The 27,812-nt window shown below is 43.1% G+C and overlaps 1 protein-coding gene across 2 annotated transcripts in view; it reads right to left on the bottom strand.

Moving 5' to 3' along the window:
• The window catches only part of BASP1 (brain abundant membrane attached signal protein 1), a 51,342-nt gene extending 24,596 nt beyond the window's left edge, over window positions 1-26,746 (bottom strand). The window contains exon 1 of one of the 2 annotated variants that reach the window (XM_058031637.1): window positions 26,556-26,746. The gene's annotated coding sequence lies outside the window, so the exon portion shown is untranslated. Of the gene's footprint in view, window positions 1-26,289; window positions 26,431-26,555 lie in introns of those variants that run through there. The other variant, XM_058031645.1, reaches the window with a different exon arrangement.
• Window positions 26,747-27,812: the final 1,066 nt, after the last annotated feature.

Below are 27,812 nucleotides of genomic sequence, written 5' to 3' on the forward strand. Positions count from 1 at the left end.
AGAAAAGGGCTCTGACAAATGGCACACCAGCAATGAAATGTTTGCATTCCTTTTACAAGGTGCAATAGCTCTGTTCCCATAGCTACTGTATGTTGAGATGGATGATGTAGCTACAGCAACAGAGCCAACATCCATGTTCAGTGTAAAATTCCGGAGTCATTACTTAATCCTTCTTTTACCTCCCTGCAAACTTCTAAAAGAGGAAAAAATAGGATTATCTTGTTCTTTGAATGAATTAAAACTTCGCAAAAAATATTAGAATTAAAAGACCCACTGCAGACAGCTGGTGCTAGAACATGCCTCCCTGACACAAAATGCCTCATCCCATGATTTCCCTCTCCACACTGACTGAAGTCCATTGCTGTTTTGCTAAAAGAGAGCTGTCTCTGCCTTCCTCAATGGGTGATGTTTGGCAGTCTGCAGCTCCTCCAGGTCCCACAATATTCAAGTGCAGCACACAGCCACTTATAAGCCAATCCTTCCACTGGGTATATTTGGTTGTTTCTTATCTCCCACCACCCACTACGATTTTGTAGATAAACTTCCACTTAGAAATTCTGCACTTTTTCACAGAAATTATTTGCTTCCACTTAACAGTGCTAGTTCCTGACATAAAAAGGGAAATATTACATCAAGTACAGAAGGTGTTGTTTAAAGAACAGACTTTTAATTTTCAGCACGTTGTTTGCCATGTGATTGCCAACTGGATAACGTTTGGCAAGCCAAGGGCATATTTTTTATATGTGTGTACAACTAAACAGAAAATAGTTTATATTTTAACCCAATATAATGATTTCTGCTTTAATACTCCAATTTAAGCCTCACCAAAAACAAGGAGTCTCTTCTAGAGGGATTTACATTGGGTCCTTAAGAGGAATAGACAGCATAAGCCTTGATTTCCTAAAGATCCCATACAAAAATGTGCCTTAGCACTGCAAAATGCCAATGTGAAAATATCAACAAAAGCCAGAACCCTGAGCTCTACCTAATTTTGCTTCAATGTTCTATTTAAAACTGGGTTTTTTTCTAAGCTACATAATCTTGGTCAAGTGGTCAGTCTTTGCTAGAACTCTAAAAGGATTAAGCAACACTTAAGCCCTGATTTAGCATAAATTAATCTGTAACTGTTGATTAGAAGAGCACTAAAGCAGTTTTATGCTAATCAACCTTAGAATATTCTCAATTTGAAAAAAAAAATCCTCACTGTTTAGAAATAATCTCACAAGAGTCCATACGGCAGCAGATCCTCAGTGTAAATATTTAAACTTTTAATAACAAGATGTTTACGCAAGCCCATAAATCCATGTGTGGCATAACTACCCAACATCGGCACTGACGTTGCTAATTTTGGTTCGTGCGGACAGAAGGAAGGCTCAAGTAAACACTGCAGAGCATTTTTTTCCATACTCTGTCTTTCTGTCAGGTCAGAATTGCTAAAAAACAATTGCTAAAAGCTCTGAAAGGCTTTTCAGAGACATACAGTTAATGTCAGCAAAAGTTTTTTTCCGTCTGAAACGGCACAGGTAGCATGTGTGCAAAGTTATTCCTTCAGCAAGTGTTTTTAGTCAACAGCTGTCCATAAAAAAATAAGTGAAAAAACCATACAAACACAGCCCAAGTTTCAGCATTTTCAGGGGAGAAGATGACCACACAGGTTCTGAGAAATGACCATTTTGTAGATGAGGCTGGTGTGTTTTTTGCCTCCTCCCCAGCATTACAACATGTCTTTCCCACAGCCCGGGGCACAGCTTCTGAAAGAGGAAAGTTTCACAACAGGCGCCGGCATACCACACGCCCGCCTGGGATGGCAGAAATGCTGCAGGAAGTGAAACTACACTAAGTTCACAAGTTTTCTAATATACAGCTGAATATAGATACCATCTAGCTGGAAGGAAAGAAAAAAAAAAGTAGAGTTGATTGGGTTCATGTAATGCAGTGAGAGACAGAAAACTCATAGCAAAGCATTTATGGTGTTTCAATCACTTCACAGGTAGCCAAGCTGGCTGATATTCCACATGTATTATGTTTTGTAAAGAGAATTTACAAATAATATCTCCCTTTCTTTTTTGTTTTGTTGACAAACTGTATGAGATTTGGGCAATCTAACAAAATGAAAATTTTGTAGTCACCGGGTCATCACTAACCCTGGTGTTGTAATACCTTTGAAGTACTGCAGCAAAACTCATTTAAACATCTAAGGCGAGCTATCAGGTTGCACTGGCAGAGTTCTCAATATCTACAAATTTAGGATGATTGTAGGCTCCGAACTAATTAAGAGCAGAACTGGAGACAGGCTGCTCCACGCAAGACCTGCATACAAGCAGGCACTCAGGCACGACTGGAATTTCAATCAGAACCAGGAAAGGCTTCCTAAAGCACAGAAGTATTTGCCACCACCCTGAAAGTAAGAGTTCTGAGGGCAAAAGGAAGGAGTAGGAGATCATCAACATTTTCTTTCAACACTTAAGATTCTACCTGCATACCACAGTAGTGTAAAACATGTCTGGTACAAGCCTAAGCAAAGAGAAAAGAGGATTCAGAGAGCATTCTGTTGCTTCCAGACCTAAATACAAACAGGTTTTCGCCTCAATTTTAACATCAGATTCTCGAAGAATCAGTGATCTGGATGACCAGGACTTCTTACAGCTGTGTCCATTCTATGAAACCAACCACTACACAATTTAAGGAACTGGGTAGACCCAGATCCACATCTGGATTTGGCTTGCTTTATTGCCTTAAAGAGAATTTGATGCAAAGAATTCCCATATGACAGAAAGCCACAGTTCCAGAGAAAGCTGAGGTTCCTTCCTGCACACAGGCCACTGCAAGAGGATAGACAGGAACTCCTGATGAACATAACCTTCTCAATATAGTGACAAGCCTTGTAAAAGAGAAGTGCAAAACTGCAAAATTATGTGCTGTGGGATTGCCCTGGACATGATAAAAGACAGGAGTATCATTTCTTTCTGAAGGAAAGATGGAAATAACTGCAATAAATTGGATTTCAATGGCAGAATATCAGTATGGAGACTTGCAATAAGGAATAAATTTTTACCTGTCAGTATCCTCAAAACTCAATACTACCAAGATACTAGTTGTGTGCAATATAAAATAAATTTAGAAAAAGAAATACTCCAAAATCAAGAGAACTTAAAAGTGGTACTCTCTCAGAGAGGCACGTCTTATTATTAAAAGCAGTTGTGGTATTTATTCCACTGTACACAATATAAATGTCAGATCCAGGACAACATTTCTTCTGTTATTCATGAAATCCATTCCTTAAATTTTACACACTGATTCCTGGCATGGTTTGAAGGTGTCTTGCCCTATCTGAATTACACATCCTGTTGTGTCCTGCATTAAGCAAGACTTTCTCACAGGAGTGCAGTGGACTTTTATTGCAGCAACAGAGACTCAGCACAATGATCTGAATAAAAAGGAAAGTAACACCTCACAGACACAGTCAACCCTACGACTTCCATCCTGAATTTATTTTAAGAAATGCAGTAACTTACTCTAATCCACCTGTGGTAGGAGAAAGGTGCTTTACACACAAGAACATCAGAGCCAGAGCATTATTTGATAAACATTTTCACAGCTTCTCAAGCAAGCAACTGTCATCCTCTGATCAGTGTATCAAAAATAAAGCTTACAAAAATGGAAATGAAAATTCAAGTATAGACAGCAGGTGGTCTGCACTTATCTAATAAAACTAGCAAGAGAATTAATCAGTATTCTGGTAAGAAATCTGCAAATGAGAGAGGCAACATGGAGGAGCATCCCAGAGTTCATCCCAGTAGTTGTGTTCATCCCATAGTTCTAAAATAGTTTGCAATTTTAAGTGATTTAGCCTTCTTGTGTCTTCAATAAAGAAAATTAAAATTTTAAAAGTACAACAGTGATGCAGGCAATATTTAATCAACATTATTTTAACGGAATCAATCATGTTGTCAGTACAAAAAAATAACTTTATTCAGACATCTCCATTTTATATATTCTTTTTGTGTGCTCCAACAGAATAGAATAGAAAGTCTTTAAAGAGTCAAATGGATGCAAATAGAAGCTGTTTACAGTGAGTGGTCTGAGGTGACTGCAGGAAAACTCATTATTACTCAGTATTGACAGTGACAGCCATGAGATGTTCCAGGAATGGAAAGGAAAGAATTAGGAATTGCTGATGTAGATGAGGTCACTCATGTATAAGAATATATTCCAAAAGGTAAGATGCAAAAGCAATAGCTGAAATTGCTCATTAAGCATCCTAAGAAATGACACTGGGAAAAGATCATAACTGATCTAGAAGCTATCAAGAGATGGCTGATCAAATTCACTTTCTATGTTTAATCAGTATTTGCAAGGTAAAAACTAGAGAGCCTCATGCAGCAGAGCAGGGCTGAGCAAATTCAGGTCTCCCCATCGGTCTGTGAAACTGTGTTATGTAAGTTCTTTCCATTCTACATACCTCAGTTATTCACTACTTCCAACATACCAAGCACACAGGATATTTTCTCTGTCTCCAAATGACTGTAGTTGCCAGCTAAAAGTAATTATTTTCTCCAGCAGAGGAAGTAATCCAGATATAGAGACTTCTGCTTTGAGGTACTCATTGGCACCTCCCACTTGTTGGGGGAGGTTGTGGGGGTGTAAAGTATCACAGAGAATTTCTTAACCCATGAGAGGATTTCAGCTCAGTGCAGCTGAAGACGTGGCTGGGGCTCAAGGAGCAGAAGGAGATCCTTGCTCATGGTGTGCTGCACGTGTGCACTCAGTGTGTGCCTCCTGGGCTCCAACCTTTCCTAAGGCCCACAATGGAAAAGCTGATCCCATAACATTTAAGGCTTGTAAGAGAGGATTTAAAATAAACCAAAAGTAAGGAAGGACCGGTATTTTTTGAGATGCTGCAAACACACAAAAGAATCACTGCCAGCTGGCAGCCTGGTGACCATACAGGCTGCCAGAATAAACTATCCTGTGCCCTGGCCCAAGGTTTTGGCAAGCTTTGCAATGTCTATTGGAAGTATATTTCCCGTGAGCCTTGGCAGCACCAGGCAGTCTCTCACCTAATCTGCATCCAGGCAGGAGTGAACACAGGGAGAGGGGATGAAGGAGAACACATGAGCACAAAGGGAAGCCCATGGTCAGTCAGGGGCTGGGACTACCTTGCAGCACGTGGGAGGAAAAGAAGCAAAACTTAGATGGGAACTGACTGCAAGAAAAGCCCTAAGATCCAAAGATGTGCAGGATTTGGGAGAAGGTTGAGGAAATGGCACAAGAGGGATTCTTAATAGCAGAGATGCCTATGCCAATAGCTCACTACAGGGGGATCAGTACAATAAAAGAATGTATTTGAAAGAAGCTGTTGCTGTGATAAGGAATAGGACAACCGTGACAAATTGTAAGGGCAATGTCCACAGAGCAGAAACACAGAAGCCCCAGACAGGGGAAAATCACCCTGTTAAGAGACAAGAAGAGATGAAGTTCTAGCCTGAGAGCCCCTGGGTGAGTAGAGTTTTGCCTACCTTGTTTTGGTTTGGAAAATGGGAGGTGGAGGGTCTCAAGGGCAAAGAAGATAAAAGAGAACGCAAACTGTTCAAGGTAGCAAGGCAATCCTTGATTCATACAAACAAATTTTGGTTTATGTTACAAACTCCATAGAGAACAAGAACAAGTGCTTTGCCTGCCTGCTGCCTTGCAAAGATTCATGAGGTCCTGGAAACAGCTAGATTGGGTCTGGTACTGAACAGGAGTTAAAATCATGGAGTTTTGTACAGACTTCTCTCTACCAAGCCTTTCTCATGTGTGTTTTTTTCTTTCTCATTATCTGAGCTAGTGAGAATTGTCCATTATGCTGGTCCAGTCCCAAAACAATTGCCCAAGAGAAACAGAGGTGAAATAATCTCCAGTACTGCAAAAAACCACATATTGGCACACAGCAATGGATTAAATCGAAGCACAGAGTTCATCTGTTTTTCAATTCAGTAGTATTTAATGCTATTAAGGTTATTGTAAACAAAGAGCTCTCACTCAATACTGTAGGGGGATAGTTTTTGAAGTAATTCTAGGATATTTTCACTGTGTTGCTTTTTTAAAATTTTTTCACTCTGATGGGAAATCCTCACATACACACACACACACACACACATGTGTGCTTCAATTTTAAATAAATATGTCAATTCTTTTATGTCGTCAAGGACCTGGCAAACAGGAAGACTTTTCAAGAAGAGGAATGGCCAGGCAACAGCTTTTAGGTTTATGGACACAAAGGCCAGTGACATAAGGCACAGACACTCTGTACACAACTGCCTGCTACTGAATTTTCACAGTAGTTCAGTGACTTGATTACATAAATAGTGGAAACAGAGATCAAACAATTCCCAACACAGCTGATCTATGAATAAAATGAAGTCTTGTGTATGAAAAATCAGGAATTGGCAAAAGATAATCTAGGAAGGTTCTGTGCTTAAAAGACAGCACAACCCCAAATTTAAAGTAACTGGCTCTAGTAAAGTTGGCTAAAACCAATTTTCATCTAAAACTTTTTGAAATATGCTCAGCTTCACTGAGCACCTGGTATTTAGAATTCTGGCTATACAAAGAGGAGAGGCAGTAACTTGTTTTTAACTAACACTTCTCATCTTTACTTTACTTCAAAGAAATCCTCAGATCATTTTCATTGCTTTCATATCTGAGTTATGATAAACATGTCCAAAAATGGTCAGCTAATTATCTGCAGTGGGTAATTAGGAATACTAACGAACGTGACTTTCTCCACCAATGGTAGATGTCAAGGCTTCTTATTTAGGCATTTGAGTTTGTTTCTTAAGGTACTTGGCAAGAACTGCAACACTACATTTACATTTTTTATAAAACCCACAGAATAGAGCAAAATCTTTTATATAACAATGATGTGTTTCAGAGCACTAGGCCTTTGGTGCAAGGACCTTCACAGATGATGAATCAAGGCATCAAAATACCATCGAACCCAGGCATGTCACTGCAATTCAAATACCTGCTAACCATAGCTAAGTTACAATCCCCAGCTCACAATGAAGGGATAAAATGAAGCAACAAAAAGGTAGGAGTTAAAGCATCTTCTTTAACAGTCACTTGAATATCTTAACCAGATGGTCTGTAATGATTTGTTGCTTAGCCAAGGCAGTTCAACAAAAAAGTCAGGGTTTCATTTGTGATCTAGGAAATGAAATTTCAGGTGTCAATGCGTAGCGATCTTCAGATATAATAACATCATATGTTTTTCCTAGAAGCATGGTAAGGGAATTGTAAATTGCCAACACATTTTGTCAGAGTGAATCCTTAAATAGCACCTGCACGATACCCTGTGCAGTCTTGAAGTGCTCCACAATTTGAGGTTTGGTTGAAAAACAAAACATACTCTCCTCCTTGCTTTATTCTTGATGTCCACGATATCCTTCTTTAGGCTACTTTATATGTTGTTCTGGGCAAAAAATTTGGCTATTTATATGAAATGGAAATTCTCTGTAGAGTGAAAAAATATTTTCATTTTTATCTTTCTTTTAAGATGATGTAAGAAACTTCTGAAGCAGTACAAGTTACATGTACAGTTGAAATGGAAAATAGAAACATTGTTCCAAAAGAAAGAGGAAACGGCCTCAGAATACTTAATGAATTTTCCATGTGTTGCTTCATCTGACCAGTTGCATTACCCACATCATAAAACATGCACTGCACCCTCTCACCTCCCAAAACTGCACATATTTCAGACAAAAAGAAAACTAAACCCATGTAAAGTTAAGAAATTGCAAGCCCTTGAAAACAGGTGATTTGCGAGTCTCATCAATCACAGAGCAGTGCTAAATTTGGAGAAGATCTTGTTCTTAGCTTAAACAGATATTAGTGAGGAATTTGTTTTTGACCTTCAGCATTATTTTTTTTTTATTTCTCTGCTAGAGTACTTCATGGGAGAAATATATGTACAAAAATCATACTTGTTAGCTAGGACAACGCACACAAGCCAGTTGTTGAGGCCAACAATACCCCTGAAGCAATGCTTCAGCGCTAGACTGCGGAAATAGCAGAGCAACCCAAATGAACCCAGAATTTCAAGGGAGAGCTCTTTATATCCCTCTAATTGGGTGGACACATCAATCCTTGTTAGAGCACCTCAGTGATTCATTTGTTGTTTACTGAAGCATGTGCTGGAAGAGTCCACTGGCATGCCTTTAAGGGTCACAGAGAAGCCTCTTCCATTGAAATTAAAAATCTAGTTGTCTTTAGCAACTTTTTAATAAACAGGATTTCCATTTGACCCACATTAAAAGCTTGCTTTGTTGAGATTTAGAAAGAAAGGTTTGTCCTCGCAAAAGAGCAGAGGGAGCTGATAATATTCAGATCAGATTTTTGCAGTGATTATGTATTAGCACTAGCACTTGAGTTTCAGATCAAAATTCATATAGCTTCTTCCTTGTCTCAAGAAGTTCTTCTCAAGAAGTCACCTTTCCTCCTCTCAGAGACAGTGGCTTTTATACCTATGGGAGTCTCTTTAGCAAACAGCTTTTCAATCAGACATGCTAATGCAGGTGAGGAGCTGGAGTGCTCCAAGGCATCGTCAAGCACAGGCTCACACAAGACCGCCCGTAGCACTGAGGCACGCTGCCTGGCTTCAACACCAGCTACACCAGCTGATGCTGGCCATGTGGCTACCCAAAGCACAGCCTGGGCCAGCTTTTTGTGTGTTTGCAGGGCTGCTTGCATGGTTTCTGCAGATTGCTGAGCCCTGTGCTGCCATGCAGCTCTAGCATGTACCTTGAGAGAACTCAAAAGCACTGGTGCACCACAGAGCCATCCCAGCAGCACCAGCAGGGTAGATGAGCAAAAAAACCTCACAGGCAGAAGGAGAAAGAAGCAGGTTTTGATGCAGCAGCACAGTTGTGCAGTTTCCCCAGCAGGACCATTGGGTAAGCTCCTCCTCACACCCCATTGCTGGGAAGCTTCCCCACCAAGAAGCCACGTGGCATCAGCCAGGGGTGGCCAGGTCAGGAAGTTTTGTGAAAATACAACTTCAAGTCAAAAACTGCTTTTTTTTCAGTCTGTTCCCCTTGAACATTAGTACTGTAGTATTTAGTATTTCTAGTATTTAGTATTTCTATCAGGGATGATATGCTAGCCATACACTTATCTGAGTGTCCATGACAGTTTATAGAAGCTTCATTCTTTCACTCAGTGTGAGTTTGCTTTACAGAAGCAAATTCACTAGGTAACAGGGGTCAGTGTCCTGCTCCCTTTAACAGAGGGAACACTGGTGTGCTTTAAGCTGCATTTATGCTGACTATCTGTGCTGAAGGAATGATACTGGACCCATTAACACTTGTAGGATGGATTCAGTCTCTGCAGTGCTATACATATGTTGAAGTGTGCAAATGTAAGGCAGCGGAGTCTCCATCATTACTGTAATCTCTCATGTTGCCATTTGGTCATTACTCAGTTTTTTTAAGACTGAAGAGGGTCTGTTAGATTTTACAAGCATTTCTGAAAAGCTGTGTGTGCAAAAAAAAGTTTTATAATGAAAGATAAAGCTGACTACCACTGATTTTTGATATGTTGCTTTTATTCAATTCAATTTAGTTCAGTTTCAAAGAATGAAACAAGAACACTTACCCCAGGCAAAGCAATACTGAAACTGGTACTGAAGCATGCAGTTGGAAGACAGAACTATGGGGCACAGAGAAGTACAATATACTGGTGTCCATGCTAGTGGAAGCAGTAGGGCAAAATGCCTGTGAAATTCTATAGGAGGTGGTTAAAATTCTCAGCAGGATAAAATTAGTTCCCACAGAGCTTCCTCATGAATGTGGCTTATGGTGCTGCTGTGAACAGAGCCAACTCCTGCACTTCTAAAGCTACTAAATGCATGATGGACAGACACCCACTTTTATGACACCAATATAAACAAGCAGAAAGCTGTAGAACTGATGGATGAGGCTGGTCCAACTATTCTCCACTTCCAGATAAAATCAGAAAATGCATTTACTTGCAGTTTGTTTCTCAAAAATCCCATCAATAGGCCTTTCTTTTTACAGTCTTGCCTCAGGACATGGTAGAAAAGACTTCTCCCGGAGTTTTGGTAGGCAGGAAGTGTCCAATGAGTTACTGCATGAAAAGACAATATGATTGCTGGGCTCACCTCATAAAACACAGCTTTGCACAAGAATAGCACACTTACCTTGCTGTCCTGACAAACTGTCTCATTTTTTGCTAACAGGGCTAACTTCCCCTCCCTTGAGCAAGTGGTACCGTTTTCCTGCAGCCAAATGGCTGACACAGTTAGACATAAATACAAAACCCCTGTACAAAATGAAGTGCAGATTTACAGCTGTTTCATAAATACACTAAGTGAGAAATCATAAATTATGCTGAGCAGTTTTCCACAGGATAAGACATTTCAGAAAAAGTGCTAAGTTCCTGTTTACGATAAAAAGGATTTCTTAAACCAGCACTGATGTAGCAATTTGTTATGTGCAACATGTTTTGATTGCTGCTGTACTGAACTAGCTCTATCAAGGAGTACAGCCTGTAGTCTGAACGACGTGTTTTGTAGTGGGAATCAAGAATTGCAGATGAAACTGTCAAGCTAAAATAACCTTTATCTTTTGAAGCAAACTATAAGTGACTCTTGTATTACACAAAAAACTGAAACAAAAACCCCACAACTCCTTTGAAGAGATCATAAATATGTATTAGTAATTAAAATAGAGGCCCTTTGATTAAAACTGATGGAAATCCCCCCAAACTCCCTCCAACCAGCATTAAGCAAACACTAAAAAACTTGAAAGTCTGAACCCAGGTTTCCAGTTCAACGTAACAGTTTTATAATAACAACCCACTCACTATTTTAATTATTCAAATCAAAAGATAACATAAAATAAGAATTTAGTGAGCCTTCTGCAACTCTATTGCAATGCCAAGATCACAATATCCCTTGAACAAGCTTGCTCCTGGCCAAGACACCAAAGTGTGGAATGGTCAGAGGCATTCCCTTTACTCACCATACCAGTTTAGTCACACCTGAGATTTACACATCAATCTTCACTCAGATGTAAACAAAAGGATTGCATGATAAACCATAAGGGTTATTGCTTGCTTTGACAGGAAACTACTTTAAAAGAGAAAAAAGAAAAAGAAGAAGAAGAAGAAAAAGAAAAAGAAAAAGAAAAAGAAAAAGAAAAAGAAAAAGAAAAAGAAAAAGAAAAAGAAAAAGAAAAAGAAAAAGAAAAAGAAAAAGAAAAAGAAAAAGAAAAAGAAAAAGAAAAAGAAAAAGAAAAAGAAAAAAGAGGGGAAAAAAAAGCAAGCTTAATATTTGAGTCAGTCTTCCTTTACACAAAATAATGGATGTAAGAGATGCAGACAGTCATTACAGGTCATAGTCTGAGTTAATTCAGTTCTGATTTCTCATACTGGAACTCCCTTGAAAGACATTCAGTGGTCTTTGGGCACATTTAGCCCTTTGTGACTGAAGTAATTCACTTACTATATTTTAAAACAAATGCATTTTATTGGAAGACTTCTCAACTGGGTTTAAAGTACAATTATTTTTTAAATTTCACGATGTGATCTTTCCATGTTCTAGTCATAAGATGAATCATCTTACAAATGTGGGTTTAGATGAAAAGCATGCTTAGACGAATAACACTAAAAATCTTTACAATATTGGAATGAAGGTGTATTTTGGTGATACAGCTAAGCCAAATGAAATAGTTTGCTGTCAAGTGGGACAGCCACTGCCAGCTCCTGTTGCCTTGTAGCTGGTCTGGCTCTTAGTTGAGCCTTGTGTGAGGTGATTCAGTTCACTGAGCTGTGAGGAAAGGAGCCCAGCCAGAAGAAAAACAAAACAAACACAGAAAAGCATGAAGCCAGCCCACCCCATGGAGCTGCTGGTTCAGGTCAGCTGTACCTGCACCCTTGGTGTGGAAGCATCTACCACACATTAGTATCTATCTAATATTGAGATGGGATTAGTTCTCAAATAAGAAAAAAAATCACAGACATTGTAATGTAAATTTTAAGCATTCACATTATGTTTTTGCCTTTAATGTAAAGTAATGGGACCAGCTCTGTGGGTAAGATTCATACCAGACACTTAACTGGCAGCTGGGGACTTGAACATCTTCCCAGTAACTCCTACAAATATAATACTGCAAAACAGCATAAGGAGTACATGTTTAATTATGAATTCAAACAAAGACATTTTCTTTATACTAGAATTATATGGTAAAAATCTGTTACAGTCTCCCAAAAGACTGGAATTTGTGGCATTTTTATATAAGCTTTCACAATCTAACAGGCAAAAATTTAGCCGCCCCTTGCTTAAAGAGGGTCACTTTTTCTATAAAAGAGCATGTTTCAACTCTCCCCTGCCAATTTTAGGCTTGAATCTGAGCTTTCAACACCTTGGTGAGGGGTCAGACCAGAGACATTATCTTGCCAGTTGGTACTTTGTATAGCACAGAGCAGACAGCTCTATCAGTAGAGGCTGAGCCTGACCCAAGCAAAACAAGATAATATTCTGCTGAATATGTTTTATAGAAGACAAAACTAATAATACCCCAGCAGAAGTCAGCAGGAGCAAGTGTTTGCATCCTGACTGTCCATGTTATATATGTCTCTCATTAATTAACACTAATTAGTCCATATTGCATGGTTTAGGTCTTAAACCTAGGAACTCTTATGAATGGTACTCTTTATTAAGTGGCTAGTTACCTACAGTAGAAAACAGAAATGCTGTTACGATCACAGAATGGTTTGAGTCAGAAGAGACCTTAAAGATGATCTGGTTCCAAATCCCCTGCCGTGGGCAAGGACACTTCTACTAGACCAAGGGCTTGGACATACTCAGTTTCTCTGGTCAACCTATTCAGTGCCTCACCTCCCTCACAGCAAAGAATTTCTTCCTAATATCTAATCTGAATCTAGCCTTTCAGTTGAAAGTCATTCCCCCTTTTCCTATCCCTACATTTGCTTGTAAAAAGCCCCTCTCCTGCTTTCTTATAGGCCACTTCAGGTACAGAAAGGCTGCTCTAAGCTCTCCCTGTAGCCTTCTCTTCTCCAGCCTGAGCAACTCCAACTTTCTCAGGTTATCCTCATAGCAGAGGATGTTGCAGATAGTAGTCTCAAAACCATATTCTACTCCTGAAATGCAAATTTGAGTGCTGATTTTAAAATTCATGCTTATTTTCCTTGGCCTGTCTGTTCAGTAGAAAAGGTTTCTGTAAAAGTGACTAATTGTGCCAACTATATCTGACTGATATCTGTGAGGTATTTCTCTATGACAAATCAGACCAGCTCTGAGTTTAGGCATCAGCATGAACATAATACTTGAATACTAAATCTGCTTTCTAGGATTTATCAGCCTGTAAATGAAGCTCCAACATGTCATTTTTAGCCCTTCATCTTGCTTACCTGTTGTTTGCCTGGCAGAGTTCCATAAGGCAGCTGATGAAACAGGCTGGGCTGGATTACTTGTGAGCAGTTTTAACAAAACCAGATAAACCATCAAAACACAGCTGCAGGCAGCTCTGATTCAGGGCGCTGACTAAACCCAGGACAAGCAGTGAAATCCCCACAACCACTCTAACCCACAACCCTCATTCAATAGCTCCCACACAGAGATCTCCCACAGAGAAGGGGGCACTGCCTGTGTCTGCACTACCACACATTCCTCACCTACTGTAGCACATGCTACTGCATAGTAGCACACACTTGCAGAACCCAGTTTATCCAGGGCACACTCCTTTTCCTCACTGCCATAATTACTAGGTGTGCTCTTTCTCATGTACAGGCCCATGAACAGGAAAAAAACCCCATTCCATTTTGCAGTACTCTGTGTCAGTTTATATGAGCTTATTAATGTTAATAAGACCTAATGCCAGGGATTTTGTTCCCAACCAAAAGAATTCTAACCTAAGGCATATTGTTTTCTGACCTATCTTCTCAACATGAAAACTTCACTGCTGCACACACTTACCTTGCACAGATTGAAAAGATAATGCTCCTTCCTCTTCAGGCAGTAGAAAACTCACCTTCAACATTGATACTATTCAATTTAACCTACTACTGTTTCTCAAAGGAAGCAAGGAGAAAGACAGACAGAAAAGCAGACAGGTGACAGAACACTGGGATTTAATGTTCTGGTAAATGCTTTTGTATTATGATTGCAAACACAAGCATTTTATATTTTATATATATATATATAAACGTCAATCCCAATCAGTGCTGCCCACTCAACCATCCAAATTACAGTGAAATTCTAGTGGCTCACAGCTCTGACTTTGTTAGTGCAACTCAATTAGATTCAAATCAGATACTCACTGATCAACATGAATAAAACCAGAATCAAGCCCACCACTCTAGCTCTGCTCCTAAACATGCCTCCCTCTTGGAAAGGTTTACTATAAAAAGTGCCCAACACACTGCTGTGCACAACTTGACATCCATACTTTGCTGAATAATCTAACAATTAGCAGCTAAACGAAGGTGAGCATTCCCTTATCTCTAATAACACCAAGACATGGGCAACTAGCCAAGAACCTGGTACATTAAACAGAAAAACACAGGCAAAATCTGCAAGTGCTTCTTGAGAGCACGCAATTTCCAGTAAGCACATGTGGAAACTAAATAACTCTTAGGTTGCCCTCAGGTAGGAAAAGATTGATTGATTGATTGATTGATTGATTGATTGATTGATTGATTAATTGATTTCAAACACATAGTCCAAAGTAGCATGGATCTAGCCACTGGTATTGAGCCAGGAACTTCAATGGCAGCTGCCCACCTGCATGCAAAAGATGAACTGCACAAAGATATTTGTTCAGCTGAATATTATGTTTATTCAAAAGCATTTATGAATACACCAAGGATTTCTTTAGAGATTATATCACTTTCCAAGCTACAGTTATTATACCATTAAGTTTCAGTCACCATGTGTTGAAAACATGTGAATAGCCTTCTCCACTCATCTGTGGAACAACCCAGCAAAGGTTTCTGCAGCCTACAAACTAAGTAACAAAAGACATCCTAGTGTTATATCAATCAGAAGTATGCAACTGTCCTCAGAAGCAGTCACAAAATTTCATTCTCGGCTTGAAGAGTAACATTTTCAAACACAGACATATGATTACTTATCACTGTCTTTAAATAAAACTTATGACCTGAAAAGCCTCAATCATTTTTGTAAGCTTTACTCCCCTTTTTGCACATCAGCCCCATTTTGAAGAATATCCTCAAACTTACAGTCCATTTAAAGAATTCTGTCAAGAGCACTATGAGAAATCTTCATTTAACAACCTATGCTGTTCATCATCAATAAACTAAATAGTCTCTTGCCAGCTCTAGGAAAGCCTTATTTGCATATTTATTTACGGCATATATCATGTCCATAAAGCATCTCTGCAGAGGTTCATCTTTGGATCTCAATATTAACAGAGCTCAGACACACTGCCCATAAATCAGTACACTTGGGAAGGATTTTGTTTCAACTAAACTAATTTCTCTGCACTCAAGAACTAGCTCATTCCAAAGGCTCCCCATGTCCCTGATCACACAAACCACAAGACTGAAAGACACCTCAAGAGAAGTCAAGATATTTCCTCTCCTTGCCCCAAGGCTGAATGAGTCATATTTAAGTCATCTTTCAATGGTTATTTCTTACCTAGTCTTAAAATAATCATTTGCTTCTTTACACTGCACAAAAACCAAAGTGTTCATTTCTCCCTTTCATAGGTCCTGTTTGATCACACTGTTTACATGTGCATCCACTTGAACAGTAGCTCTCTTTTATGTGGCATATGACCCATGCAAGTTATATCTTTAAATGTTCAAAGCACAATATAAAAAAGGAAATTCTTCGATGTCCATTTTAGGATAGTTAAAAGGCAATTTATTCTGTTCTGGTTCTAAACACTCAACACAACTAAGGAATGGACCTCTGTTATGCTTGTTTCCCCTTTCTCATCAACAAAATCTTCTTTATGGCAATTCTGACCATATATTCTCAACAACTACCACATACTGTCTTATTAGAAGTTATTCCACAGACAAGGAATTTTTACTATGATTTATTCATTAAAACTTATTTAAATAATTTTAACTTACTGATCATCTGTCATTTGTTAAAGAGCAAAGAGCAACTGTTTTCCTCATGCAGTCCAAAGTTATCTACATGAACAGTAGAAATCCCACTCAGTTACCTACTAGTCCTTAGTGACAGAAGACAGAAAGATGACTCCTTGTTTCCATGAAAGGCTATAATGTGATTGTAAGCTCTGAGGTGTATTGCTAAGATAAAAAAATATTCCACTGTGTTAGTTAAGACAAACTCCCTGTATTTTTTATTTCATATGAAAGTATTCCTGGCTGTGTCTCTGAAACTTTGAAATACAGTCTCTTAGGAACCGAGGGCAGATTTAACCACAAATAGCTAAATGCGCCTAGATACATGAAGTTATATTTAACTATCTCCCTAACTAACTAGATCAGAGATGATCAGAATCATATGGCTAGATAAAAGATAAGGATAAAACAGGGCATCTGTAATAATTAAGTCACCTCTTTGGTCTTCTTTCCAGAGCAGGGAGTCGACGAACATCACAAGTGAGCAACCAATGACTGGCACTTCCAACCATGGATGCAGTCTCACCAAAGCCACTCTTTGCAAGACAGCCCAGAGGGCTCCCTTGAACAGTCTGATTTTATTTGTTTGCTTTACAATGACCAGAGGAGCTCCTTCCCTAAGGCTGCTCAGAGGTGATGTTTCCAGAGACAGCAGGGTGAGACAGGCAAGAGATTCAAGCCAGGAACTTGAAGCTTAGGAAAAAAAACCTTAAAATGCTGAGGACCAGGTAGTGGACCCACAGTCAATTCCAAGGTGTTAAAAAGGAAGTTTGGGACCAGGGAGGACTCCAGATTTTCATTCCAAAACTTCTGCGTACTTGAAACAAGCATTAGTATTCAAAACTTGAAACAGCTTGTGGGCGGAGATGAGGCTGTGAATAAACCTCATATTTATCTATTATTTTGGCTCTATCAACACTGTAAGTTTTCTCTGTGTACGGAGTCAATTAACTGAGATGATTAGCTGTAATTCTAACGCAAAGAATGTTATTTGAGAGGGTTTTTTGGGACCAATATGTACAGCAGATGATCTAAATCAATACCCTTCAATTCCCCGGCCCCCTACTCGGGGACCCTCCAGAGAGACCAAAGGCTATTTTGTGTCTTCACCCTGTAGCTACAAACTTGTCCTTCAGAATAAAAGACATATATATCTGTCATCACGAACTCACTTGGCCTGAATACAGTCCTCACCTTGATGGAATCACACTCAATGTCCACAGCAATCATGTTGTCATCTCCATCATTTATAAATGTTATGTTTTATTTAGACACAATTAAAATCTAGAGCAATTAGAACTGGATCCAAATAATGGTTCTCTATAAAAGAAGCCTGGGCCAGCATGACTGTGACAGCTACTGGCCTTTATGCAATAAGCAACCCAGCACAGCCACAGCTTGACAGACAAGCTTTGTCCTTTATAATAGGAAATATTTCCCCTAAAACTGTGTTCTGGATGGTTTTTCAACTCACTAATGCAGTCTAATTATGAGCTTGTAGCAATTTAATTGTCTACAGGATCAAACAAATCTAGTTCTTCTTGAAAATAAGACACAATTCAAGCTATCACAGAAGGGCTGGGTTTGCTGGTGGAATTTTTTTTTTGTTCATTTAGTCAAGAGCCACTTTTGTTTAAAACTGAAACAATGTGTAAAAAGGAAAAATTCTCTCCCTTTTCACTCAGCAGAGGAAATCACATTAATATTTCTTCAGCTGGTGAGTTTAAAACTGTTGAATGCTTTCAGCTGGCGGAGCTCCAAGTTTTCCATATTGTTACAGGATTTGCATGAAACTTTGTTTAAGACCAAGTTCTCATGTTGATATGATCTCACTTTAGTGAACATCTAGATTTGGGAGCCATATACATGCAAACCACTGGGGTCTAGTAGCATGAGTTACAGAGTTTAAAATTAAAGTTTTACAAGTGGTTGTGGACTCTCATTATATATGAATGCCAGCACACAATTAAGCTGATGACATAGATCTTCCTGTGTTCTGCATGTCTGCTTATGCACACACTGCCTCTCACTGTGTGATTATCAAGGTGTTCCCTGAAATAGGCTGAGTTAATTCATGGCTGAAAATATGGGCTTCTAGAAAGGATAAGCAAGGGAAATGGCTACATAGCCACCATGATAACTTCATTTAAATACAGATAAGTGAGCTACAGTAATATGGCAAGGAAGTGCACAGAGCCAAAGCTACATGAAAAATTCATGTGAAGACAATAAAACTTTTTTTAATGAGATACATCTACAAATATGGACAGAGAAAATACAGTAAATCCCAACAGGTTAGAATTCAATTTCTAATAAGAAGCATTTAAAATAGCTTCTTCAGTCAGGAGAAAATGTGCCAAAGAACTTGGTTTTTAAGTAGAAAGGAAATAAAAGCTGCTGAGATGAATGTTTCTTTCCTTAGTCTGTAAATTTACTGTCATTGTTCCACAGAAAACTCCTGGACAGACATTTTTTTTCTGAACCACAAATCTGTCAGTGCAGAATTTCCTTCATTCTCTATCACCTCTGTGTTTCGGATGGTGAGGCACTCGGATGTTCCTCACAGGGTCAATGGCTGTGGGAGAGCATGCAATGCCAGCTCATTTCCCTCAACACCGTACTCCATATATCAACGCCAGCTCAGAACACACATGGCAAGTATTTAAAGACAAATCTTTATCCTGCTTCCAGCATTTGTCATCTGCTAGCTAATATATTTGCTCTTCTCCGTAGTGTCTTGGTAACAGTGACGTTCCAAGAGGTGTTTGCAAGGACACCTGTAGGTGATTTGCAGTCCAGTTTGAACCCTTGGTAACAGGAGGTACCTCAGCACTGAAGGCCACTGTCATGCACTGTGGCCCAGTGGATTGCCAGTGTGCTGTTCAGTGGGGAATGAGACACCATAAGGAGTGCCACATTCCTATTGCTAGCAGCACCAATAATTTCTTCATGAATCTGTCAGTCACTGACTCATCCACAGAAGAGGATGACAGCTGAACTTCCAGTGACCTAATAATCATTCTAGTGCTTACAAAAATATACTGTAATATTAGTTTTCTTGAGCTCTGTTGAGGCTTCTACTCACTATTACACGAAGAGGAAAAGAGTGCGCCCCAGTGAGCTATCACATTTCAGTGCACATGGCAGCTCTTACTTAGCTTGGCTCTAAAACTATTATTCATTAAGGTAATGTCATCTGTTCGAGGCAACTGGATGGAAAGGATGGGCCAATATGCAGAAAGCTGAATGTTCCCCTAGATATCACTAAGGAGACTAGCACTGAATAAATCATTAAAATGCACAATACTGGTGGAACATCAGAGGGCTACAAGCAGCTAAAAAGGTTTCTGCTGGAACCTCTTCACCAGAGGATGGTTTTTTTCCAGATGACGATCTCCGAGGGTAGGAAATGAGAAAAGGGAACAGCATACAGAAGCAGAGAATGGATAAATTCCTCTTACCAAAATTCTCGCCTGTAACAGCAGATCCTTCAGAAAAAAGATATCCTCAAGGACAACTTGTCACTCTCCTTGAACTCTCACATCCTACATGCAGCATTCTAGGGCTATCAGAAAGCTCCTAGCTATGATTGCTGGCGTTACACAGAGCATGTGTGGACTGCAAACAAGGAAAGAGTTTCCACGTTTCCACATTTGCTTTGTTCTGCTAACTTAAGCATTTGAATTACAGGCTCGGGGGCTATCCTGAACATTCAGGTCCCCTACAGAAGCCTCACAAGCTCCTAGTGAAAGCTCCAAGTGAAACAAAGTTGCAAACCAACAGTACTCTCCTACATCTCAAGCAAAGTGTGGAATGGAAGAGCCTGGAAAATCTGACTGATTTTGAATTTTATCATCTGGAGAACTTATGTCTCCCTTGCTTTGCAAGGCCTGTAGATCTGAAAAGAAAAGCAAGGGCAAACACACATCTTTCACCCTCTCTTCAGTGACACCAGCTATTCCCAGTGCAGAAGGTGCATTCACTGGTGCAGAGTTTAGTGATGCTGCTGGAGGAAAATGAGCCCCACTCTCTCAGCATATCCAATTAGGAAACAATGGTTAGAGCAGCTAGCACATCTTCCCCATCTGCTGAAGTTTTCCTGGGGACAGCAAGAAACGCATAAGGACTGTTTTCACCACCTCAGATCTCACTGAATTTGCCTCCTCCCACCAAATCTGCAGAGTTAGCAGCAAAAGTCAATCAAGCACTTACCAGCACTGGCCAAAATACAGCAACTTTGCGTTACTGGAAACTCTGTATATGAAATGGAAATGTAGAAATAATCTGAACACCTCATCCAGTGGTGACAGTTTCACCCTGTCCTTTTCCAGACTCTTAATTTTATACCATCTCTACCCTGTTTTTGTTTTTGTTTTCATTCTGCGCTAATGACGCGCTTCACTGCCTTGAGGAAGGATGATTACAGGAAGCTGATGGAGCAATTCTCTGGCTCCAGACTATCTCAGACAAGCACATACCAAAGCATTTCCCATGGTGTAACTCTTCCATGTTGACTATGTTTTTAATTGGGTTTTCACTGTTTTATACATCTTGATTTGTGCATGTTTTGCATGTGTTTTTCTAAGGTAGGAAGATGAGGGAAACTTGCATCAATTCTGCTATTGTTGATCCATTCTTTGTTTTGTCTTTGCTTCATTTCTTCTCCATAGTTCATCAATCATCTTAAATTTGTCTAGAAGATGCACATCTACAGGATCCCACTATGTGACCATCTACTTCATCCTAAAACAGTTAATCATATCAAGATGTAATTTTGAATATGAGCCCCTCCATCACCAACCAATCACACAAGGAAAACAGTAATAGCAGAAAATAAGTTCAAAAACTATTACCAGGCTCTGTCCCTCTGCAGGGGTTGTGTTCTGTATACCATTGAGTATTTAAAGAATATTGAAACAGCAGATAGCCAGCAGCTCCCTGATTTCACTACTCTTACAGAACTAGCTTCCATTTGTCACACGACATCATGATGGCATAGATCTCTATCATTAAAATTAATTCTTGGGAAACTGTCATTATATCTACTAGTCTTTTGCCTGAAGGAAAAGATTATGCTTCAACACTGCATTCATATCCTCTTCATGCCAAGGCATCAGTAGTATTACAATCACCATCGTGACATCATCCATCAAGGTTGGTTGCTGAGGCCCAGTGTTATCATACATTCAGTGTTGTCTCTTCTGTAAGGACAGTAAGTCTCTATTCAAAATGAAGATCCTGCCATCAGTACTACAGTTTACATGAAGTGCCAGGTCATGCTGCTCTGAACAACTGCTAAGGCAGTGTACACAAAATAAAATCTTTTGAAAAGATGTTCAAATTCCTAAAGGGTAAAAAAAAAAATCCCTGGATCAGCAGATCATAATCATATGTGGCACCACTTACCAGGCTAAAATCTAAACTATGCAACATGTGACTAAAAAGCATGTGGCTTTCCCAACGCTATCGCACTGCTGGGGTACTTGGCAGTATATACCCAACAAGTCAGGCAACCATACAGACTGCTTCATTCCTATTCTGCAGAAGACAATACCAAACACATCAAAAGAGATCAGACTATTATTTATATCCTAAGACACGAGGTTTTTATTAATAAAACTGTTTCCTCAGAGTTAAATTCCATTAACTGTACTTAAGACAGAATTACTACACATCTTGCTCCCAGGCAAAACCTGACCATTCCACATGTGTTACAAATCAGTATCTCTTTACATTTATTGGTGTGCAGACGAAAGCCAAAGATTTCTTTTCAGATTCTGGCAAGTTAGAAATCTTTCATGTTTGAGGAATCTCATTGCTATCAATTTATTTCTATCTTAAACTTATGAATTTTCATACCAAATAACCTGTAGATACATTTTAATATTAATCACATTTCTCCATCTTAAAGTAAGAAGCTTAGGTGGTATCACTTTTAGGGAAGAGAACTGTGAGATACAAGATATTGCAAGGAAGACTTTAAAGTTCTTTCCATTCCGCATAAGGTTTCCCCCCTTCTTCCCCCTGCATATTTTTTTAATCTCGAAAGCATTTCCTACTAATGCATGAAACCCCCATTATGCTGCATATGGTTTCTATTATCAAGTCTATAATGCTTTCAGGAATTTCTTTGATTTTTCTGGTTGTTACCTCATTCTTTTCATTCCTTATTGACACAGAAGCAGCAACCCAAGTCATTCCTAAGTATCTCTCTTTAGTTATAAATCAGTCTCCATACTTCTGTAGCATACCTTAAAATGGCTTGCCTTCGCTACCCTTGTATGAATAAAGGAAAGGCTTTGAATATTGGTTGATTATTATACTCTTCATTATGTATTTGAAGATCATCCATTTTTCTTATTTGAAGAGCTAGATTTTACCCATTAAATTTACACTGCACCCATGGACACTATGCTTGCACCTATGCACCTAGATCAAGACCTGGGATTTGTGCACAAACGTGTACAAAAAAACTGCAGAATACTCTTCATAGAGATGGGACCAAAAAAAAAAAGAAAGAAAAAAACCAAACAAAAGCCCTCCAAAATTCTTGTTTTCAAAATTTCAAAATTAGTAAATTAGTGCAAGATCAGCTTTCAATGGCAGATTTCCAAATAATTACTAACTCAATGGTAGCTGAGTGTCTAAAACTGTAACCACACAGAACTCACCCAAGATTTCATGGGAAGGCCTGTTTCTACCCTGCAACCAGCTTTTTCTTTTTTTCCTACCCTGCTCAGTGTGTGCCATTGGGCCATGGGTGGGTGCTGGCACAAGGGAAGAATTCACCATTGTTCGACAGAAGCCGTCATGTACGCAGGAGGTTCTGCTGAAGGACTTCATGGTTCACTGCATGGGCCAAAGCTACCAGTGGAACACAGCACAAACAGAAGCAGCTTCACTTGGAAAATACAATTTATTCCACAGACTTGATTTTGAAAGATCAAAACACAAGTACTTGAGGACTGGAGACAGCTCTCGACATGGCTCGGGAATTATGGAGGTTGCACACTCTGTAGACTTAGGGTAAGGGTATGCACCAAAGGTATTCCACTTTCTGAAATAAATCAAATAAATCAACCTTGTATCACCACGTTGCTTTAGAGGGTGTTGCATCTCAAATGCAATGATGTATAGAAGAGGGCGGGGTGGGGAGAAAAAAATTTCACCTGATCATTGCTTCAGGCAATAACTTGAACAGTGATTTTACCATTTTCACCCTTTTAATGTTGATTTTAACTGGATATGATACACTCAGAGTTTGAAATTAACATAAAAAAAACTGCTGCATGATTGCATTTTGGCAGCTACGTACAATTAGGGAAATACAGGGAGTATTACACAATCAGCTATTCCATACATGAAGCATACAAGAATAGACAGAGCCATCACGAATTTCCCAATATTTTGTGTTTATTCTGTCCACCGATCAGAGTTGGCGCTCCCTGGCTCAACTGAAACAGCTGGACAAAAAGAAAATATCCACTGCATACAATCCACTAGCAAGGGAGATCACAAAGCAAAGCTTCTCCCTCAAATGAAGTTGTGGGAGACAATGAGTAGACAGCAAGTGCAAAAACCTTCGGCCATGTTCTCGCTTCTTCTCTTTCTTCACCCCTAAACGCTACCCAGAATTCTCAGAAACAGCCTGAATACAAAAGGATTGTGTTGGACAAGGTATCTCCCCTGGAGAGAGCAGTAGCAGCAGATGCTGCATCCTCCTTCAGTATGGCACTCCCACTTCAGACTCTCCCTGGCTAATGGGGAACATCTACACAGGAAAAAAACCCTCAGTGTTTGAAGCCTGGCCACCCGTTTAGGTGGTGCCTGGCAAGCATCTGGCAAGCAGAGAGGGGACATTTAGACATTTTTTAGTGCTCTGATGGCTTCTTCAGAGGAGATCTTAATTGGAAACACTGGAAATATCAAGTAATTGCTATGCAAGGAGCCTTGGGGTGTATGTTTTCTAGTGAATGTTCATCACCCTCGAGGGGAAGCAATAAAATCCACTGCCATCGCCTGTTTAGCAGCCCACTGGCAATATTCTTTTGTCAGCTTTAACTCCAGCCTGACTAACACACCGGTTGTCTTCTGCTCAGAAACCGTCATTAGCTTACAAAATCATACATTTCAAACAGGCTTAAGCATGTTCCCTCTAGAAAGAGATATATATCCGAATTTTAGACAAGAGCCGGGAAAGAAGAGTGGTGAAGAAGGAACAGGCACCGATGCCAGCATCGAGACTCAACAACTCGAACAAAAGAGATCTCAAGATGTCGCACTAACACGCACGCACACAATCTTCCTCTTGATAGATTGCTTCCCCTCGGCAGAGGGAGATGCGATGCTCCAGGAGAGCGCCCGCCCGGGCACGCAGAGCACGCGTGTGCCTGCCAGACGGCCGGAGCCGGGCCGGGAGCGCGTCCCTGCGGCGGGGCTGCTCCGGGGCTCTGCCGCCTCTGCGGCACGTACGCGCCGCCCGCCTCGCCCTCTCTGCTCAAGGGACCCCCGAGCGACCCCAGGCCGCTGCAGAGGGACCCCTGCCCCGGCTCCTGCCCCCAGGGCCGCTGCAGAGGGACCCCTGCCCCGGCTCCTGCCCCCAGGCCGCTGCAGAGGGACCCCTGCCCCGGCTCCTGTCGCCAAGGCCGCTGCAGAGGGACCCCTGCCCCGGCTCCTGTCGCCAAGGCCGCTGAGAGCAGCAGGGGCGGTGTTGGAGCCCGCCCCGGGGGAGCTCAGGGGGTGCTCGCACCCGCGGGCGCTCGCCTGCCGCCCACCGAACCCGAGGGGGCGGGCAGCGGGCCGGCCTTTTCCCCTTCCTAAACGCCGAATTTTGCGTGGGTGAGGTGAGGGGGGGCACGGGTCCGCTCCGCCACCGCGCACAGCAACAGACGCCAAGCTCAGGCTGGCTCAGCGCGGGGAGGGAAGGGTGCGGGGTACGACTGGGACACCCCGATGAGTCCCGGGGCTGCCGAGGGCGGCCGGGGGGAGCCCGGGGCTCGGGGAGCTGAGGGAGCCGCCTTTGTTCCGCCGCCGGCCCCGGCCGCGCCGCCGCCTCCGCGCATGCGCCGGGCGCAGACAAAGGCGCGGGCAGGGCGGCGGGGGCTTCCCGCATCCCTCCTCCACCGCATCCCTCCTCCATCCTCATCCCTCCTCCATCCTCATCCCTCCTCCACTCCGCATCCCCGCTCCACTCCGCACCCCCCTGTCGCCCCGCATCCCCCCGCGCGGCGCCCACCCGGCGTGGCAGGAGGGCGGGGGTGTCCCGGGGGTGTCCCGGGGGTGTGCGTGTGTCCGCCTCCCTTTCCCCCGCGTGTGCCGCCACGCCCAGCTGAGGCGCGGGGAGAGCGCCCTGCGGGTGCCGCGTTCCAAAGACACGCGTGTGCGTGGGGAAGAGGCGACACGGCGCGTCGTGAGGGGAAGGGGGGAAAACAGGTCGAGGGGAGTCGTAGCTTTCTTTGGTGGGGGGAAAACCAGAGGGTCGATGGGGACCTGTGGGGAGCGGAGGGCGGCAGTCGGTGAATATTCATGGACCAGGCGCATCGGGGCGTAGTGCGGGGGGCAGCAGCAGCAGTGGCGGTCCCTGTCGTGTTTGACGGCGGGTCCGTGCCCCTGCTCGGGCAGCCGAGCCCCGGCGTGTGCCGCCCGGCCGGGAGCAGCGCTTCAAACCCGCCGGCGCGCCCACGCGCACGCGTGACCGCGGAGGCAGCGCCGCTTCCGCGCCACAATGGGCAAGCGACAATCGCCTTGTCGCCGGCCACAATGGGCGAGCGCCGCTGGCCGCTCCTCGCCCGCCCCGACGCCCCCCGCAGCCCGCGGAGCGCCCCAGCAGCCGCCCGGAGCCCGCAATCCCCCTGCAGCACCGCCGCCCCCCGCCCAGCCGCCCTGCCATCTTCCTGGCGCCGTGCGTGCTCTTCTCCCAGCGCTTCCTTTCATGGAGAGCTTGGGGCATCTTCCTTTTTTCCCTTTTTTTCCCCCCTTTTTTTTCTCTTTTTATTTTAAATTATTGTTATTAATTAAGGAGACTCCCTTTGGAAACAGGCTAAAAGCGCCGAAAAGAAATTGGGCATAAACCACTATTATTCCCACCACACCCACCGCTACCCCCACCCTTCCCCAGGAGAGCCTTCCCGGGCATTTAAATCTCACGGAATCGCCTTCGGTCCGTTGTGTGCCTCGATCCCGCTCCCAGGTGGTCCCCTCTCGAGGAATCGAGCTTCTCGCAGCGATATTCCTAAAATGTGCCCGGGCAGGCGCCTCCCGGGCTGCTCCTCTCTCTCTGCTCTTACCGATTCACACGCGCATCTCCCCTCCCCACAAATCGAGACACAACGGAAGGGGAGAAAATGATAAAAATGGCAAAGCTCTCGCGGGCTGCTGTGTAAATGGCATAAGTGAGACACACCGCGTCTTACCTTTTTGTGTTTTTCCTCTGTCCCTGTCGGTGTGTTTGTGTGCTGGGGTGTCACAAAGAGAGTCCCGGGCAGCCCAGAGCCCCCTCGCCTCGCTCGGAGCGCTGTGGCTCTCGCCCGCTCGCTCGCCGGGACCGGAGTGCCTAGTGCCTGCTGGAGCACTGCCGCCGCTACCGCGGCTGCTGCCTCTGCATTTCTCACTCTCTCCCCCTCCCTCTTTCCCTCCCTCCCCCCTTCCCTGTGACAGTCTGTGGGCAGTTCAAAAGCCACACGCTTTATTTATTTATTTCCCGCGCTGGCGGGCGGGGGATACGCTGCGCGGCGCTGGCGCTTAGGGGGCGCACGGACCCCACGTTTAAATACCGGCCGTGCAGGGGGGGCCGGACGGCGGCTCCGCGAACGCACCTTGCAGCATTACACCCCCACACCCCTCAAACAAAAAAAAAAAAAAAAAAGGGAAGGGAGCGGCCAGGCTCGCTGCCCCGAGGAGAGCGGGCGCGGCGCGGCGAGGTGCGGGGCGCTCCGCGACCCTCCGCGCCCGAAGCGCGCCCGGCGGAGCTGGGATGCTGCGCGGCGGAGGGAGCGGGCGAGCCGGGCCGCCTGCCTACACCTGCAGCCCTCCCGGGGAGCGGGAAAGCCGCTCGCACGGCGGAGAGGGGCCGCACGGGCGGAGGAGACTGAAAATTCCCGGGCCTGGATGCTCTTGGCACGCTTAAGGAGAGGGTCTGCCGGTTAAACACAAAAGGCAGCAACACATAGAGGAAAGCAACACATTTCTCAGGAGAATGGATCTCTCCCGGGCGCTCCTGCAGCTGAAGAGCTGGCCTGAACGTCGCTGGGGCTTCAGGACTGGTATCCCTCCAGATCTCCCCCTGTTCCAAAGCATCCCTGGGGCGGCCACAGCACAACCGAGGGCGCTGCCCGCACTTTCCCACCGCCCTCTTTTTACAGCCTGGCTGTGGCGGGGCCGGGCGCGCCCCGCTCGCTGCTCCGCGCCCGCTCCGCGCTGCGGGAGCCCGGCAAAGGCGGCGGCGGCGGCGATGCGCGGGGCTGGGGCGCCCTCTGCTCCCCAAGCTGGGCTGGGCTGTGCCGGGCCGGGCTGGGCTGGGCTGGGCTGTGCCGGGCGCTGGCCCCGCCAGGTCCCGGGACCCGCATCCCGGGAAGGAGCGGAGCCGCCGGGAACGGACCGCGGTGGCGGCACGACTGGGGAAACCTCTGGCTCAAGGGGCGCGGTCCGGCTGCGCCGGGGCTTCACAGCCG

The sequence above is a fragment of the Melospiza georgiana genome, chromosome 1, assembly GCF_028018845.1.
Source record: "Melospiza georgiana isolate bMelGeo1 chromosome 1, bMelGeo1.pri, whole genome shotgun sequence".
In the NCBI taxonomy this organism is placed as follows: Eukaryota; Metazoa; Chordata; class Aves; order Passeriformes; family Passerellidae; genus Melospiza; species Melospiza georgiana.